This window comes from Orbicella franksi, chromosome 1 (genome assembly GCF_964199315.1).
Source record: "Orbicella franksi chromosome 1, jaOrbFran1.1, whole genome shotgun sequence".
Taxonomy (NCBI): domain Eukaryota; kingdom Metazoa; phylum Cnidaria; class Anthozoa; order Scleractinia; family Merulinidae; genus Orbicella; species Orbicella franksi.
The window spans coordinates 28,520,877-28,540,385 of NC_138145.1; the positions used below are offsets into that span (position 1 = coordinate 28,520,877).

Sequence of the window (19,509 nt, forward strand, 5' to 3'; positions counted from 1 at the left end):
GGTTTTGGAAATCAAAATGAACAATTAACCCAAGTTAAGTGAAAAAAAAAAATTAATTAATTAACTAACAACTCCAAGATTAAGTAAGTTAAAGAAGACAAGATAAACAATACGATTACAGGATATATATCAAACTATTGATATGTTTGGTTAAAAAAAAAGTTTACGAGATTAGTTGAACGTTTTGGAAGTAAAAATGAACAGTCGGCCTAAGTTTTGAACTCTGGTTACGGAAAACCTACATATATGTTGAGTTTCTAAGATTAAAATTTCCCAAAACGAAGCCTCCTTCAAAGGCGTTATTTGTATCATCACGCAACACCCCGGGAAGAAGTGTTGCGTGACAACTAAAGTAACTCAGCGGAGAAGCCTGCTTTTGAATTATTTTAGGTTAATTAATTTCTGTAGTTAATCAGAAAAAAGCCAAAGTTGCTATTCCAAATAATTGTAATTTATATTTTAAGCTGTTCATGCTCTTAATTTTTCTTTGAACTGTGTTAACAAATTCTCCTCTAAAGATTATTGTGACTAATTTATTTTTATTCGATACCTAATTTGTTTTTATTTGTAGAATTTAAACGAAAGGAAAATTATTATTTTTAATTAAGAAAAGCCCTAAAAAAGAATCAGCTCTTTCGGAAGAATCCCAGATGACTTTCGCTCAATCTGGTGTCGCTTGTGAAATTCCAGTCAAGCCAGATCAGAGACATTCATTGTTCTAAGCTCACTCCAACATCCTGGAAATGTACTACCCATGACCTGCACATAAGCACTACTGTTTTACGTCCTCAACAATAGAAAATTTCCAGACACAATGATTGAAAACAAACATCTTTGAAGCCAATTGGAATAAAGGTGTGGTATTCTGACGTAGTCAAGTAAAGCCGAAAAGACATGAAAAGCAAACTCTCACCTTCCCTCATGATGCCTTCTCTACTTGAGAGCAAACGGCCACATCACAAAGTGTCCAAGTGCCTCCATCAAAAATGAGCGGATCAGATAAACTCACCAGGATTTGCCAGTTAGAATATTGCAGAGGAACGTCAGAAACACCGCCCTCAGGGTAAGAGCTTCTACAACCCTGCAGGGACATCGATTGGCTAGATTTAAATCTGACCATTTGTGTTGTGTGCGGGCGTATGGGCCATCTCAGTTCCTGCAAAAAACCTTAAAATACTAAGTTCAGTGGAAAATATCAAATCCACCAAGAGAAAAATCTAACAAGCTCATTAGCACAGTAAAAATCCTATTCACTTAAGTTAAAAAATTATACTCCGACTAGTTCTGCAATTGAATTGATACTTAAGCAGTAATAATACTTAGACATACTCAATCTCTCGTGAAACCTTTTTTGGAGAAAAATAAGATTAAAAAGCCCCATTCCCTAAGTGGTTTTGAGCTGCTGAAATTTACTGCGTTTAAAACGAAAATAACCATAAGGGTTAATTTTCGTCTTAAGATACATGTACTATGATGCCAATATCATAGCTGGCAAGGAACACCCACTAGATCTGAAGGGTCTGTTCCACACCCCTGTTCTTCTGTCTACCCCACGTTTGGCCTATCTTTAACGCGTTAGTGTCAATGCTAATGTGAAGACCTTACTAGACCACAAATTGTAGTGTTTTCTTAGCTTAGTTAATTAGAAATTGTTCGCTTCTGTGCTAATGAGCTTGCTGTAGCACCTTTAAACAAAGGAGGCAATGAAATTATTATTTGTTTTTGAAAAACTAAGCTCAGAATTTGTCGTTTAAACCTGGTCGAGTAAAACGTGATTTTGCAAGACAGTGAATAAATTGAGTAAAATTGCATGGTCTCCTACCGATTGGTATTGCATTTAATCATTTCCTCATCAGACAAATGAATTAATTTGAATAAATCATTTTAGAAAAACGTAAGTCAGAATTTGTCGTTTAAAACTGATCATGTAATAATTTTGTATGACAATAAATACATGTAAGTTATATAAATTTGTGAAATCCTACAGATCGGTGGTGCATTGATTTCGTAATTTCTTAATCCAACGATTGAATGTACTTTAAATACATTATTTTGCAAAAACGTAGCTCAGAATTTGTTTTCTGGAACTGATTGAGTACGAACATAGTTAGTGGAGTCCCCTCCACTAACTATGGTAAGAAATAACAATTTTGTACAACACTAAATAAATTGAATAAATTTGTGAAAAGTTGCAGATCGGTATTGCATTCAGTTTTAGTTATTTCTTGATCAGCCAATTGAATTTACTTGAATTACCACAAAAGGGTAGTTTTAGGATGCTTCCTTTGTTCAAAGGTGATAATAAAAGCAATACTATAGTTTCAAGCATCATCATGCTATTGATCTAAACAAGAAAAAAACAACACGATAAAAAAATGAAAATGTTGCCCACCCGAAGAAAATAATGGTGATCAGTGAGAACTAAATTGGCCGATGATTTGCATTGAAACTACAAAATAAAACAAGTAATATATTTTCTTGAATGCAAGTTTCCTATTGAGCAGCTACTTTCCCAAAACAAGTTAAATTGATCACAATAATTTTTTTCTTACAGAAAAAACAGGACAAATTCTAGTCAAGAAAAGCAATTAGCTTGGCATTCTGGCAGTGGTATTTTAAGTGTAACGTACATGACTGTATATATATATTTTTTCAAAATCAGACATTAAAATGAAGAGAACAGTGCAATCTACCCTCTCCCCCTAAAAGGTTTATGTCAATGTTGACAAAAGATATAATTGTTTTTCAAGTCCAAACTCAATTTAAGATTTCCGAGGCAAACCAATGGAAGTGAACAATGAAAAAAATACAGATTTCACCATAAAGCTGCTCAATAGGAATCTTGTGAGGAGAAGGAACGAGGTTTTCATGAGCAAATGAGTGGCTTCCGCAAAATCAAATTCACTGTAATGATTATATCCTGCTTCTGACTGCCTTAGTGGTACACCAAAATGCCTGTACTTATGCCAAAAAAGTATAACGTCAATTTCTTTTAGAAACTGAAATTTTTTAACTAAAGGTAATTTTGAACAAAATGTCGGTTCATTTTTGTTTTGTCTGTATGCATGAAAACAAAATATAACCTATCAAACGTAATATTTTTAATTCACGAGAAACAGATTTTCCGGTAGTTAATTAATTTGTAATTGGCAAAGTTTCCCTACTCTAGTATAATGAAAGAGACAATATAATTTGGTTTCAAAATGTATAATTCATGGAAAATGTGACAATAAAGTCTTAGAATACCCATAGACAGAATTTGCAATCAAACCACTTATTTGCAAATGAATCACACCCACACAACACATTGATCAGTTCAATACTCTGTTTATATAGATACTAGTTACATGTGCATCAAAGTGCTATGGGAATTCATGTCTGTTAAAGGTCTTCAAATAGCAACTACATAAATTTAAAGGTCGGTAATTGCTATTTTAATTAGCTGCATATCCTGGGCTTTTTACTTATTAATTGAGTAACTGAGTGATTGTTTGATTGATTGATTGATCGATTGATTGATCGATTGATTGATTGATTGATTGATTGACTGATTGATCATTTGATTGATCGTTTGCCTGATTGATTGATTGATTGATTGATTGAGTGATTGCTTGATTGATTGATTGATTGATTGATTGATTGATTGATTGGACTTGAAAAGTTCCCTTTACCTATGATTGAAAATGAGACCTTTGAAAAAGACAGAAAGTGAATAAAGCTTGTTCCCAATTTACTCATTGACTAGAATAATGGCTTTAAAGGAGACTTCAAAACGAAGTGTGCACATGTAACTAGGAAATAAGCAGAGAGCAACAAATTGGTATTCCATTGCAAAAAAAATGTTTACCTCGGGTAATCAAAGAATTTTTCACCTCAATCGACTCACAGCAATGTGTTGCCAATTTTGTTAAAGTGAGGAGTGAGGGAAACCCGAGTACCCGGAGAAAAACCCTCTGGACAACGTGCATTGTGCCATCTCTGCTACTGATAATATCTCATATACCTTAATATAATTATGTATAATTCAACTTATGCAAGTTCTTGGTCATCCAAGGCTTGCTTTCGTCCACTGTCCTTGATTCCCAGCTGCCAGTCGTCATTCCTCAGTCCTCTCCTTGCTCGTAATGATCCTCACTGTCCTGAGTCCTGGGTCCTCTGTCCTGGGTCCACAGTCCTTCATCCTGTGCTCTACATCTATGTCTCAAGCAACTTGCCTGCTAATCCAATATGTAACTAGTAAGTATTTTGTACATGACTTTTGCTAAACTTGCATAAAAACAAAGTGCAAATATTTTCTCTTAAAATTTTGCTTTAGAATTTCACAGCCACCTAAAGGATCACCCAGACATTTCTACCCCAAGGAAAAATAATTCCTTCAGCAATCAATCAATGTTTTTGCAGCAGAATTTTAGCCTTGAGACTGCAACAATGATGTTCCTTGATGAGATAAATGATTCTGAACCAGACATTAACTCTGAAGCCAGATGTAACAAATTCTGAATCATTCCAAGAAATAATATTGACCCAGGAATAAATAAGTGTGAAATGAGAAACTTAAAATGCTCTGAACTGGGGGAGGGAGGGGGGGGGGCATATCAATGAAATTAAGACTCCACTCTGCTCATTAGTCTCCTTATTATGGTAATATAAAAATAGATAGTTTGCATATACATTGCTTGCCAAAAATTTCTGAAGACTTTAATTTCAGACGAAAAAGTGCCCAAAATTAAAACCGTCCAAAATAAGCATCCAAAATATTGACGGTACAGTATAAAGTTCATATTTTCTTCTTAGATCTTGGACAAAACCATCACAAGCATGATGAAGCTAGAACTTGAATTAGGATTTGCTTGTTCTTTTTATTAATGGAAAGGAAAATTTCCATGTGCATCTAGAGTGTGAACATAATCCTTCATTTAGTTCATTCTGCCTTAATAATATTGGTTCATTTCTCATTTTGGTGTGGATGTTCATGACACCATCTTGCAGGCATACTGATCCTTAAAGATAAAGACAAGTTTTAGCTCACTAGTTAATCAACCACAATTATTGCAAATAAATTATGACGCTCCAATTATGTCTCAAGTTTTCATCATCGTCATTAACTATTAACTCTCACCGGGGGAGAGATTCTCAGGTTTCATAATAGCCACACACTAGAAGAGAAAAGAGACAAGGGGTGAAACTTCGTGGAGTGTTTGACTACAGTTGAGGTGACCAGCCTGTGTGGGTCCTCGCATGGATATGTGCAAGTAAACACGAGACCATGGACAGCGGCCCGGCTTTGACTGCAATTTCTGCACCAAGTTTCTCAAATTCTTCAGCAACAGAACCAGGCAATTTCAATGTTGTTTGCTGGTGAGCTGACTTATAATTTTTATTCTTCTATTTCATTTTTTGGTCAGTAGATTTCCAGTTAAAAAAAAATTTTGCACACAACATAAACATATTTTAGCCAAGAAAACTCTATGTTTTCACGCCTTCTGGTCACAGTTATCAAAAAGTAAATCAGTGAACCAAATAGTGAATACTTTTCCATTTAGCCGTTGGAACTTGGTTTCTTTGAAGAATTATACCTAGTTCGAGATTTCTCTCGTGCAAAGACCAGGTAGTCTGCATGGTGTGTTCTGTTTCATATTTTCTGATGAACACAGCAGTCAAAGGTAAACAAAAGAGTCTGTCAAGAGAAGAACAGGATCGCTTTGACGAAGTACATGCTCAAAAATTTAAAAGCACTTCTGGTCAAGTCAAGTGTAGTCACAGATCGAACGAAAAGCTGCATCTAAAAACAACTTCAAAACGAACTGAAAAAAAGGTGCCCAAACAAACAAATCCAACTTCACCTGAATATTGACTGTTTAATCAGTCGAGATGTGAAATTCTAACCGATTTTGTTCCGCAACAAGAGAATTAGGCACCAAAATAATAACTGGTCTCATTTTAGTATTATCCCTTGTCTCTTTTCTCCTTTCTCTCCCCCAATGAGAGTTAATAGTTAATGAAGATAATGAAAACTCCAAACATAATTGGAGCATCACATTTACAAAGTGGCAGACAAGATGATATTTGAAATGTAAACCACCTCGCTTCTGTTCATATCCCTTCTAAATGGCTCAAAAAGACACAGGAACAGGGGGGAGGGGTATTCCCAGAAAAGTTGGGTGGGGTGTGTGGCCCATTTCCCAAAACCCTTACCCTGTTTATGACCAAAATCTACAATCTTTGCTACCCTAATTATGACCTGGCCAAAAATCCGATACCCTGTTTATGACCATTGCTGCTGGCACAGTTGCCCTAAACATACATGACTTGTAAGTTATGAAGGGCTTTTGCTGACGGTCTTATTGACAATGATGAAAAAGTAGCTCTTTCTAAGAAACATACCCAATTCAAGTCTAGAGTGCTAAAACCATACCCTATTTAAGACCAAAATGGCCAAAATTGATACCCTATATTTATGACCAAAACAGCTGGAAAACGCTACCCTTTGGGGCTGCACATACCTATATAGCCCATATAAGGGAGTACCCCCTTCCCCCTCCAGGACAGGAATACACAGGTAAATGACAGTAGATTTATTTTAAATGATTATGTTATTGCTGATACAGTGTTCGGGTCTCCTGTGGTAGACTGTGGAAACTGTGGATGAGTGTATGACAGCTTGTGTTATTTTGTGTGTGCTCTTCGTGTTTTGAGAAGAAAGTTTAGGAAAGAATCACACCTTCTCTGTTTATCCCAGATACAAAGATGTCAATCGTCTTCAGAACGGGTTGGTCTACGAATCACATGTATATTGATTGAAAGCCTGCCAAATGAGCAAATTTCACACTCATTTCCAATAATTAATTTTGTGATCAGGATTGTTTTTAACATACAATACAGTATAACTTGCAAGCACAGTACATGTAACTACAACATAGACACTCCAAAAGCATTTACTCAGGCTTGGTACCGCAATATCAAATCATACCTTACAGGTAAGCTTATTGAACACAATAAAAACAAATATAAGAATCAGCCAAGGACATCTTAACACAAGAGTTACAGACTGTATGCTTAGATATTTGCTATTCAAGCACAGACGTCCCAAACTCACGATTCGAGGAATCAATCAAATATTAATGATTTATGTATGCGTATCGAGTGAGATGTGACTGCCTTAAGTGCGCGGTGTTGTGTCACACACTGGGCCGTTGAGAATTTGAGCACACTACAAGGCAGTGTATGGAAGTTAAAGTAACGAAGTATAAAATCGCGCAATGAAATAAAATGTTACTTTTTTTGAATAAAATTAAGAAAATGTACTCACCTTTCCTGGTTTCTGTTGTCCATTTGGCCTATTTCGTCGTTTTTAAGGGGTTTTCAGGTGTTTGTTGTAGCTTTCCCCCACAATTTTATCCTTCATTATTTTAAATTCCATACAATGCCTTGTAGAGCGCTCAAATTCTCAACGGCCCAATGTCTAACACAACACCGTGCACTTAAGGCAGTCACGTCTCACTCGATACGCGTACATAAATCACTAATATTTGATCAATTCCTCGAATCGTGAGTTTGGGACGTCTGTGATTCAAGTTGCTTTGTTGAATTTCCTCTTAATCCAATTGCATGTTGTTTGCCTCATCTTTGAAGATGTATTTGCGATGATTCTTGATTTTTTTCAACATTTGAGGTGTTTGTCTCAGCATGTTTGAACTTGTACTTGGCTCATTTGTTATCTCGTGAGAACCACTGATTCTGCTTGTGTCGATGCATTGCTGCAGGGAATTACTTACAAACATGTACAAAAGTAGTTGAGAGACTCCTTGAAAAAAACCTGTTTCGTTAAACACGTGAGTTTTTCAATCTGCAATTTTCACATTTCGACCCCCTCTCCCCTTTTCAATGTTGTAACGACGTGACAGTGTCCAAGGAGCATATTTCAACATTGAAAAGGGGGAGAGGGGGGTTTGGCTATTGACGAAAAAGATGTTTTTTTTTTCAATTACGGAAGGACACCGATAGAATGCATTTGTTTTGCTCAAATGTGTCAACACTTTTGTCCAGGATTGTCTGAAATTGCCTTTCAGCAAAAATAAATAGAAATTGTACATGTACCATAATTGTATGTGTCGAAAATACTGAAATATCATAAACATTGCAATAGAAACTGGCTAGTTGTAGTTTAGGTCAGGATTTGGAGGCTTAAGAGCAGTGCAGAATAGTTTTTTGCAGGCTCGTTTCCAGTCTATATGCCTTCAGAGCGGCCGCTCTTGTGCTCTACAATATTTAGTGGTCTCGCTAAGCACAAATACAGTCCACACATGTTAGAAAACAACAAATCGTGTTTGTAAGATAATACAGAAAGTGCAGACCCAAAGGGTGCATTCCTTTGGGGTGTTCTGGATTAGGATCAGTGATCCAAGATCACTCGGATCATGGTGCATCAAAGGAACCGACGAATCCACTCTGGCCATGGATTCATCGCTTCCTTTGATAAACTATGATCCAAGTGATTGTTATGTAAAATCACACTGCAAAATCACTTGGTTGTGGAATGTCATTCTCTTGATTGGTTGGTAATTCTTCTTTTTTAGGTGCTCTCTTTCTCTCCTGCATTCCTTTGTGTTAGACTAGAGTAAGAAACTAGTGAGACAATCTCAGATAGTGCAGAATGCAATTGATAGCTCTTGCACTGTAGTCCCATCAGTACTCACTCCAGCTCAGTTCACTTCCGGTTTGTACATGTATCTACCTTGGTAGTCAGTTAGGGCTTTTCCCCTTAGCAGTGTGTATGTTTCAAGGTTGTATTTTCATTCAAGGTCCAAAAACTTTGTACAAATTACTGTCTGTCACGGCAGGTTTTAAATTTTACTCTGGTGTTTTATGATGATTTTCCTTCATTTTAAATTCAATATGTTGAACAGACGTGACAATTTAACTCTTCGTGCCAACTTTGTAACTCGATACTTTTGTTTTCCTTGCAAAGGTATGTAACATGAAACCCTTGTTTTCTCCAAAATACACATAAATGAAAGAAAGTTAAATTTCCGACGAAGAAATGGAAGAGAAACAATTTTGAATTTTCTGGAAACGCAAATGTTCTTAATACCAATGAACAAGAACTAATTTAATTATCAGATAGTTGTGGAATACTTTTTCTTTTTCTGTTGCCACCTTTGTTGTTAACAATAAACAATTCAAAATTAATACACAACAACATTGACAGATACAACTGAGAAACATTTCAACAAGAAGTATTGAAGGTAAACAGTGCTACTTGGCTGACATTATCCTGTGTCGGTGAATGAGTCTCCTCAAAGACTGATTAAATTAATTTGTACTTTCATTAAGTGCCACTGAGTCTGCAATAATAATTATTTGAACACTTTCCTAGTTTCTTTTGTCACAAATTTACAATTTGCAGAATATTAAAGCCACTAAATTGGGAACTTTTTGGTCTCTCTTACAGATGCAATTATGGCAAGAAATAAACTAGCCACTAAGGAGAAGCTTTACATTTTCCTTCCTTATTTACACCCTGACAAACATACTATTGCAGTTTGAAGACAGCAGATGATATTTTTTGAACCGACCTGTGGGTAATTCTAAAAGATACATTTCATTTTTACCCTAAAAAGGGACAAGTGGCCCTACCTTACATATAAAAATAGGTCCGCAATGCGAACTTGTGTGGGATTTCAGTCAAATAAGAGTTGATGCACTATGGATGAATCAGAGGAATTGTAGCTTTACAGTGAATATTTATACATTTTGTCGTTTTGTAGTGATGCTCGTCAAGTAAAGATATTGTAGAGTCCTGGTTATAAGATCCCAAGCTGCAGACGAAAAAACGGTTACATGAGAAATATGTTTGGACTTTAGTTTCCAGGAAATTCGCTCCCTTAGGGTTCGGTTACACGGAACTCTTTACCATGGTAAATGACCCTTTTACCACGGGAAACTGCATTTAGTGAGTATGACCAATATATCCGGAGGTAAATTTCCCGTGGTTAATACCTGTGGATACATCAAAAAGATCACATGCAGTGCCCTTGACATTCGATGTAGCAAGTTGCATCAAGGTGTTTTGATGTCCAAGGTATTGCAAGCAAATCACGTTTCTCCGTTTGTCATTAATATGTCACCGAAAAGGAAAAATGGTTTTCCTCCGTGTGCCATTTTTGTTACCTTGGCAAAATCCCATGTAACCATTGTTTCACAACATATACTAAAATCCAGCAAAAAACAAACAAACAAACAAACAAAAACAAAAGTCAGCAGATATATATATAGCCCCAAGTCATTAGGGAGAGAGGGGGGTCATTGAAAGAGTCATTAAAGTAAACACATTTTGCAGGTAAGGCTTCTTTTTCGCAGCAGGGGTGAAAACAAATGACATCATCGAAAAGCAATGCACATGAGAAGGTTTAGTTTTTGATTGTGATTCTGGACCATGCAATCAACAATAACATGGCCTGTTTTGTCGGGATGCCAGATGACATGCTACATAACTGGTTGCAGGGAGTTTGTTTACAATAAATCAGCTCCAATCCACGAACACAACTTTTGAATCGCGTTGGCTTGGGGATGTTTACTGTGGGAACAGCCTTATTTCATGGGCTACATTTGTCCTGGGATGTGTTGATTAGTTCCAGTGGAGACAAATAGTTCAGTTAGTCTCAGCTCTTACACAGACGCTCCCCTGCCCCCACCTTAATGCACATGGAACAGCATCAGAAATGTTGTCTACTTTTATTCATCAGCGGAAATATTAGAATCGGTCGCTGGTTGCAGGGAGTTTGTTTACAATAAATCAGCTCCGATTGCAAATGTCAGCTAATATTCGTGCTTCTAGCTGAGAAAACTGTACATAAATTATACTTTTACAAATTAGCTTTTGTGCTAACATGACTAGAAAATGTTTAGCATGAAGTTTGAAGGCAAATGCAAATATTTAGTCCTTTTAAACTTGTGAGTCTAAGGAAACTGCACCGTCACGCAACGTATCAAGAAATCATGGTCTATCAGTTGAGAGGACCTCAACTTGCTAACCATAAATGCACAGGAAAACACTGGGCTTTGTCATTATGTTATATCTGTCCGTAAAACTTCAGTTGTTGATATAAAAAATGCTGACTTCAGCAATAGACGGGAGTTGAAAGTAATGAAAACAATCAAGCGTAAATTTTCTTCCGACAGTTGCAGACTATGCAGCGTGACATGCACAATGTTTACTAGAGCATATGACTAGAATTTCATTTCAACAGAAATTGTCGGGATTTTCATCTGATCGAAGGAATTTCAATGTGACATAATTTAAATATGTAATTACAGAAAGTTCTGTCCGAGAACTGGAACTTCGTATGATTGTTGTATGACTGACTGATTGTTCCTTATTCATCCAAGAATTTTGCGCATACAGAGAAAGCAAATGTTTACCCACCTTATAATAAATGGCACGTCAACAATAAATACGGCAGCGAGTGTCTGAAAAACACAACGACCTAAGGCCTAACACTCCCTCCAAGTCTCAAAAACAAGTCAAAATTTGCCAAAAACCAACACCCCCTAAGAGTAATCACACTAATGGCTGCCGCACAAAAACACTCAACCTTTTGCCAGAGGAACCCAGTCTACACACCAAGTAGAAACCATGTGACAAATGCTTTGCTCTCATGGACAAATAAATAAATAAATAAATATCGCTGGCGTTGACAAAGTGTCGGAAATCCCACACAAAAAACCATGTGGAAACATATTAGTGTATAACACTAAGGATGCTAGAACCCATGCCTCTTACATGTTGGGTTCTACCATAAGGAAACCCACTCAACATTTGTGTGTGATTCTGTATGAAACGTATCCTCCACCTAATATATAAGACCCGAACGCTACCTAGTCTGCATAATTATGCATTTAGAGCAAATTGGGTTTGTTATAAAGAGAATACTGTAGTACCACAAGGAGAGCAAGGGGTTACTTGGAACAAATATATAGCCTTGCAATGTTCACACTTAACTGACATAGTTGGAACATGTTTTACGTAGGGTACACATGTACCTTTCCCATGCCACACCCACCACTTCCTTACCTGTAGACTAATTAATTAATGGAGATTAATTAATTAAACAAACATTAAAGTTTACACCTTAGTGCCTTATTTCCTAATTAGTGGAAGGCAGCCCCCAAAACCATCCAAATAGTGTACTCTGCACTAAAAACTAAGGGAGGCTACTTAGATTCTATGACTAGCCAACTTCAGATGAGCTTATGACAGATCCAAGAATGATCTTACTGCCAAAACACACTTACCATGACTTTTAACTCTCCTGTATCTCATCCACACTCCATCTTGACTGGCCTCAAGTTCGAGCCTCATTTAGACACATCCTCCATTAATTTTGGGTGAATTACTCACTCAGTTTACATTTTGGTCTTGACTCTCAATCATGATCAGGACCTTTAAGATGCAAACCAGAGAGCATTAATTTTTATCTCATGAGATATGACATTAACTTACTTTCTAAAATTATAATATTGTAAGTTACAGCAGTTACCAACTGAGGTTACTTGTACCACTATATGGTAGAAGATCTGGTAAGCAACCCCCAAACTCAGCCCTTTGCCCCACCCCCTTCCAACTTGCCACCACAGTATTGGGATCCTCTTTATTTTGAGCTGTTCTGGTCAGCAGTTCTTGGATGTTAACGTAGGTGCAGTACGCCCCATCGTCGTACATTACACATGTATGTAAAGCTGTAGCATGTTCAACCATGGCGTAGTTGAGTGATTTTTTGAGTGATGAACTCCTTGCTATTTTGTGGAGCCATGGTGGCCTCATGATTAGTGTACCCGTCCCCAGATTGAGCGGTCTGGGTTTGAGCCCTCGTCAGGGACACTGTGTTGTGTTCTTGGGCAAAACACTTAACTCTCACAGTGCCTCTCTCCACCCAGGAGTATAAATGGGTACCAGCGAATCGTTGGGGAAACCTGACAAATTGCGGGGCAGTGACCCACGATGGCCTGGCATCCCGTCCAGGGGGAGTAGAAATACGCCTGTGATCAGAAAAGATTTTGTAATTGGCCCGGACTATTTTCCCATCCAACACAAGTTGGTGCTCAAAATCACCACCAGCTGGCACACCTTTTTCCAGACAACCTCAGGGCAACCAAGTTTGAGATGCATATATTTTTGGAGGGCAAACTGGTGGTTGCCCCGTCTTGCAAGAGAACTGTAGAAATTCAAGATATCCTAAACTGGATAGAAGCCTTTACTATCTATTGCATTATTTTGTGCACTCCTCAGCTGACCAGGTGGACAAGGATGCTACTGCCACAGGCCTGAAAGACTGGTCAATAATGACTCCTGACCTTTACAACTTCCACACCCTGGTTTGGATGCCTGCCATGTCAAATAATTCCCAAACCAAGGCCCTTTCTTTGCTGTCGGGTTTGGACCACAATCCCCACTCATCTCAGTTTTGCCCACTCATGAAATGAGGGGACAGCTGTAGATATCAATGGTTCTTTGGCTGAGATTCCCCAGCTATGAGCCCCTTAGGCTCCAGGCTGCCTTTCTGTCAGCTCAGAGGTCCCTGCAGCCTGGCATGGAGGTTCACAACTGAGTTGTGAGCTTGATGCAGCTGGTAAATGTAGTTAAATGCAATTTAACTAAATTAACAACAAAGAGAAGCTGGCATTCATCAGGCAGTCAGTTGTTCTTGGATATCGGTGCAAGCGCAGTGTACCCCATCATAGTACACATTGTAGCAAGTTCAACCATGGAGTATATTTAGTTGAGCGGTTTGTCGTTGGAGCTCCTACTGTAGTTATTTTGCCTCGTCTTTTTCTGCCCCTCCCCCCAAACCCCATTTCCATTGTTATTTCAGTATGACAGGTGCCTGGATGAGCACATGTGGGACCCATGGCTGGTTTGTGGGGATTACTAGCCATGGGGGTGTTTTGCTGTCTAGGGGTAGGCTAATCAAAGTGGAGGTCCCCAGACATCCTGGGTGCCCATCTTCCATACAGTTTGATACACTTATTAAAATACATTTATAAGTAACAACCTTCAACATTATTTGAACCAGTTTGTTACAGTAAAATTTTACATTTTATATTTTTATCACTGATGTATCATTGACTCTGGGGAGTGAAAATTAACAATTGGTAATAGTTTTTTAAACGTTTTGATAATCTTTCAGTAAAATTTTTAAAACAAAAATCAAAATAATAATACTAAGCCTTGCACACTCCCTTTGTAATTAGATACTATTAAATGCAATGGTATTGTTTCAATATGCAGCCAAATTTAACACCTAATGAATTTGCTGAAAGCAGCATTGGTCATTTTGGGTTTCTAGGCCATTCCTTTTTTATGATTACCTGAAACTGGAGCAAAAAAATTTCAAGTAGATAGTAGACAACTTGGTAGATGTGTACATTACTGACCATCATTCAGTGGAACCCCACCTTATGGTGACACTACTATATGGCCACCTCATTGTTATGGCTTCTTTATTCTGGCCTAAACAAAAAGCTCAGTCAGTCATTTTTTTTTTTTTTTTACCTAAAGAACCCCTTTAATACAGGCTTGCAACCTATTAATACAGCCAGATTTTTGTGTCGCATTGGTGACCAGATTAATGCGGTTCCACTGTATAACCGAAGTGACTGCTAATCATAAACATTTGGTTGTCATAATAAGAAAGGCACTTCTAAGATATATATGTTGTGGTTCAATATTACCCCTAGTACCTGGATTTGGTATTTTCTTTTGTTTCATGTACGTTACTGACAACACATTATCACACACCAGGACAAAGGAAAATACATACCAAATTGAACCATGCATGAAATTGAACCACAACATATAAACATCATGTGATCTAACATGAATTATAATTATAATTATCACTCACCATGAATGAAAGAGTCAGAGTACATCGCTTGTTATACTTGCTGTCAATATAAGTTATTCTTGCATGAATTTAGTGCTACATTTTCAGACAAGTTGTCATTGTCATTATTCAACCTGGATGGATGATGAGAAGGTAAACAAATGTTAAACTGGTGAATAGAGAGAGCACTGTAAAATGTAATCTCTGTGTTGTTATATGTTAACTAAATTGTAGCAAAGACACCCTAATAATCAAAGTCAGTAAACTTCAGCATACATCACGACCTAATAATACATGCTTGTGGTGTGAGTAAAGTTATTACTTCACTTCAATCACCAGACAAAATTATTTGGTACAAAGATGCTATTTACAAGGCTAAAAAGTTACACGTAAGCTAGGAAAAATCAAAAATCAAACCTAAAATTTTGGACTAATTAAGTCATCTTTGGGGCAAAAGACCCCTGCACTCGGAGAAACATTGGTTCATACAAAGTATTCCCCGACCAAAAGAATGGGATGCAGGGGCGTAGCCAGGATTTTTCAAAGGGGGGTCACACTGTGTCAAAGTAAGCTTCACACCAGATTGTCATGGCATTTTTGCTACCTATTGTAGGATGTTTGCTTTAAGTGTATATGACATGAAAAATCATCTTAATCTGCTTATTTGAAACGCCTTTCAAAATACAGAAAAATGGCGTCTTTCTTTTTGAAATATCTATTTTCGTTTTAGAGATATTGACGTTTTTCTATTACGCAAATTAGAGCAGTAATGACATCATAATTATTGTTTGCAACTAAAAATTGGTAAAATACTAAATAAACTTGTAATATCTCTTGAAATATTGAAGCAGTGTTCTTGAAACTTGGCACCACAAATGTGCATGATGAAAGAAACAAGCTGACTCCTGGCTAGGTAATCATACAGTTTTGAGTTTAATTTGGAATTAATTTGCACAATTGAGTTTTTCAAAAAGCTGAAATTGCACGAGCCACTTCAGCAAGTGCAATTCAGCTTTTTGCAAAACTCACTTTCATCATTATTTCACTTGATATCATTGGCTTAGAAAATTTCTTTCAGCCAGTCATAATCCAGAATTATGATGTGTAATTTGCACTGGTGTTACACTTAAACTGCACTGCTCTCAGCCAATCAGAATCGAGTAATTTTTCATGTATCTTATTGAAGCTGAAATTTCGCGCTAAAATGAAGGAGTAATTTGCCACCCATGATCAGGATATTATGCAAATTACACTCACTCCCATTCGGGCATCTTCTAGTACCTATAGCATTGCCTAAAAGGATGAAGGGGTTCGAATTTACTTTTGTGCAATAAAAACTCAAACAAACATTAAGCCTACTCTCCGATATTCCTGTTCAAAGCAACAGATCGAGCGCGTGCCAAATGTTAGAAATTTAAATTTCCCGCGGGCATGAAGAAAAAAGCACTTAAAGTATTTTATTCAGCCAAGTTAACTGCTTACTTGGGCAATAGCAAGCGAGAAAAGACCCGGAGAAAAACTATCTTAAACACTACCTCTTATGTCTTAGTTTACCTTGGGTAGGATTCTTGTATTAGCGAGGAATGCCAGGCTGTTGTGTCGGCTGTTGTCGGAACGTGAGCGTTATTGGTCAACGTGGTTTCTGTTTTAGTGTTTTGCAGCCGCTGCAGCCATTTTCCTTGGGACCAAATCCAGCCAGACGAAGTAAAATACCTTTCAAAACTCAACTGATATCACAAAAGGCCTCTTCGCCACAGCTTTAGCTTCAAAATATGTTTGTATTAACAAAACCTAATCATCCACCGCCATGTTGGATTCTCTTTCGTTCCCAGTTTCTTTGGGTCAAAACGAACGCGTCACGGACAAAAATCGCGCGCGGGAACTTTCGCGGAATCACGTTCATATGGGAGGGTCTCAATGGGGGGTTGACGGTTAAGTTCGAAATGACGTTTATAACACGAAATTAAAGCGTAAATTTGGCTTTAATTTTTCATAAAAGAATACAATTTTGCCCATAATAATACTGCTACCTATATTAATCGGTTTTACCCGATACTAGAAGTAAAGGACTTGCACAATGTATTTTTGAGATGTAATCAATTATAAACAGCATAACTTGACCCCATTTAAGTCAATCGATTAGTTCTCAATTAAGGATACCTGAGGCATTTGACGGCTAATATTGACTTGCTCATTTGACGGTTGACGGTAAAGATATTGCGTTTTTGACATCATAACTCGAGGATCTCGAGGATGCATAGCTGAAAACATAACATTGTCGCGAAACTCAAACGAAGCGAATTTTACTATATTCTCGCCATGAGAGTGCATCTTTCGATTATTATGCACCCTTACATACATGGGTCTATATAGAGGATATTGCACGGCGAGAATAGACGCGAATTTTATTTTCAATTGGTAAAAACAACATTTTATGAACGAGCGCAGCAAGTGATGTTTTAAGGTGGCTCCGTAGAGTATTTACGAACACCCTTCCTATAGAGCGCGAGATGGAAAAGGAAACTAAGTTAATTTCTCTTAAAGTTTTCCCTGTAGAGATTTACCAGTATGGGTACTGTTAAAATAAAGCTTATTTTTTGGATGTCAATTTTTGGATTAAGGCCGTTACCATGGTAACATCTCACCCAACGACAGGCAGATATATTCCTCATTTTGGCCTAAACTTTTAAATATTTATACTTTCCTTCAGTGAAATTTTTTCATCCTTTGCCACATCATGGAAATTATATTGCCTGACATTTTGAATTGGTAAAAATTCAAGGCTGTTCACACGGTTTTTCCAATATTCTGTCTACAATCTCCTGTCTACATTCAAAATCTAGTAACGTACTACCAACCTTCCAGAATCCTCCGATCATCACACTTATTACTTCTTAACCCCACGAATTTTCACCTGAAGACGTATGGTTCTCAAGCTTTTGCTGTTTCCGCTCCTGAACTCTGGAACAGTCTACCTGTTTCTATCCGTTCATGTGACAATCTAAGTTCTTTTAAACCTAAACTCAAAACTCATCTTTTTAAGAAAACTTATTATTCTTAGCGATTTTTATTTTTTATTACTTTCTTAAATGCACATTTTTAATTATTAAGATTAGTACAGCTCATTTTGGCGAATTGTACAGCGCCTAGAGCAGGCATGGATAGGCGCTATATAAATATTTATTTATTTAATTTGTCATTCTTCTAAATATATTAGATTAGCTCTGACAGAGTTCAACAAAAATCGTATTTTATAGGAACTGTATGTGGTTACAACTGAGCCAAGTTTTAAAAAAATCACCGAAGGAAACGCGAGAAAATTCACTGTCAGCTTTGCTTTTTGTCCTCGTGTACGTTGACGTCATAAAAATCGAAAAACACTTACTTTTTCCTTTGAGCGCGCTCAGATTACTTGAGCTTTCGTCCTATACGCGCGTGCAATCGTAAAACTATAGGGAGCCACCTTAAACACTAGAAAATAAAATTCATATCTTCAAGCCACTGAGTAATTTTACCTGTCACGTCATATGATTTATCGATTTTGCCATCCGTTACTTGCCAGTATTGCAACACTGCAGAATGTGAGTGTTCCGTGGGTATTCTTAAGACTTGCATAACCAACTGGTTAAGTCATGTATATGAGACATTGACCAAGCGTGTGGTTAAGATGGCAGGATATTGTCCAAGAGCTTTTCTTTCAGCTTGGCTGCACAGGTAGCCAATCACAACGCAGGATTTTGTTCACTTGATCCTTTCGCGGAGCTCGTCAAAATGAGAGATTTAAAAGCCACTCTCAAGTCCCTAGCCTTCCATTCATGCAAATCAAGACTTCAAATATAGAATGGAGCTAAACTACTCCGTCGTAACATCGCAAAATGTTTTATTCCCGCTACTTGGGCAATATGAACTTTGCCGTGTTTGAACCCATGTCAAACAAGAGAGACGGCATTTCATCACCTTTCCAAGCACCGAGAAGAGGGCTGAACTTACGACGCGCAGCGGAGTATCTTTGACAACTTCCAGCTGCCGGTTTGGAGATTTATTAAATAAAACACTTCCTTAACTGTTTAGCTAAACCAAGGAGAAAACGGAGAAATAAAATAGTGAAAACGTACGTTAAGTGAAGTCATATGAGACCTTATGTAACACACTCACGAAGGAGGTACATGTGTAGTCACAGCCACTGCTCTGATTTCCCTTAAATAAACTTGATTAATTAATACTGAGTTTGAGAATTTCTCTTTTCTTCCCGGCTAGATGCTCTTCAAATTGAAATATAAGCAACAAGGTCACCCAACACATTACCTAATGGTACATCTGTTAGTCTGACTTGTAAGGCAGGGCAGAAATATGACATGGCGGCGAAATCTCCGAAATGAAGACCGAAAAGAATTGAGCGGTTTAATCCACAAGGTAATCGAGTGAATGAATGTCGTGCTACATCGCAAGCAGCTTAGTTATGAACTGCACGTTGTTGGTCGGTGTACTGACGAAAGACAAAGTTGGGAACTAGACATGCAGGACAAGAAATTCAGTCCGACGATCATTGCTAGACGAGAACGATTCAGGTTGATTTCCAAGGTAACTTAGTAAAAACCAACATGCTGTTATCCTTAAACGAGCTAGT

The 19,509-nt window shown here is 37.4% G+C and overlaps 1 long non-coding RNA gene across 2 annotated transcripts; it reads right to left on the reverse strand.

The window, feature by feature from the left end:
• Positions 1 to 1,914: 1,914 nt before the first annotated feature.
• On the reverse strand, positions 1,915 to 18,039 carry LOC145501608 (uncharacterized). 2 transcript variants are annotated; one of them, XR_014051252.1, is made up of 4 exons: positions 16,437 to 18,039; positions 14,904 to 15,016; positions 12,295 to 12,442; positions 1,915 to 4,214 (listed from the first exon to the last, which is right to left on the reverse strand). It is a non-coding gene; the product is annotated as an uncharacterized LOC145501608 (long non-coding RNA). The 2 variants fall into 2 exon arrangements; XR_014051251.1 differs by having other exon boundaries at positions 1,915 to 4,217.
• Between the last annotated feature and the right edge of the window lie 1,470 nt (positions 18,040 to 19,509).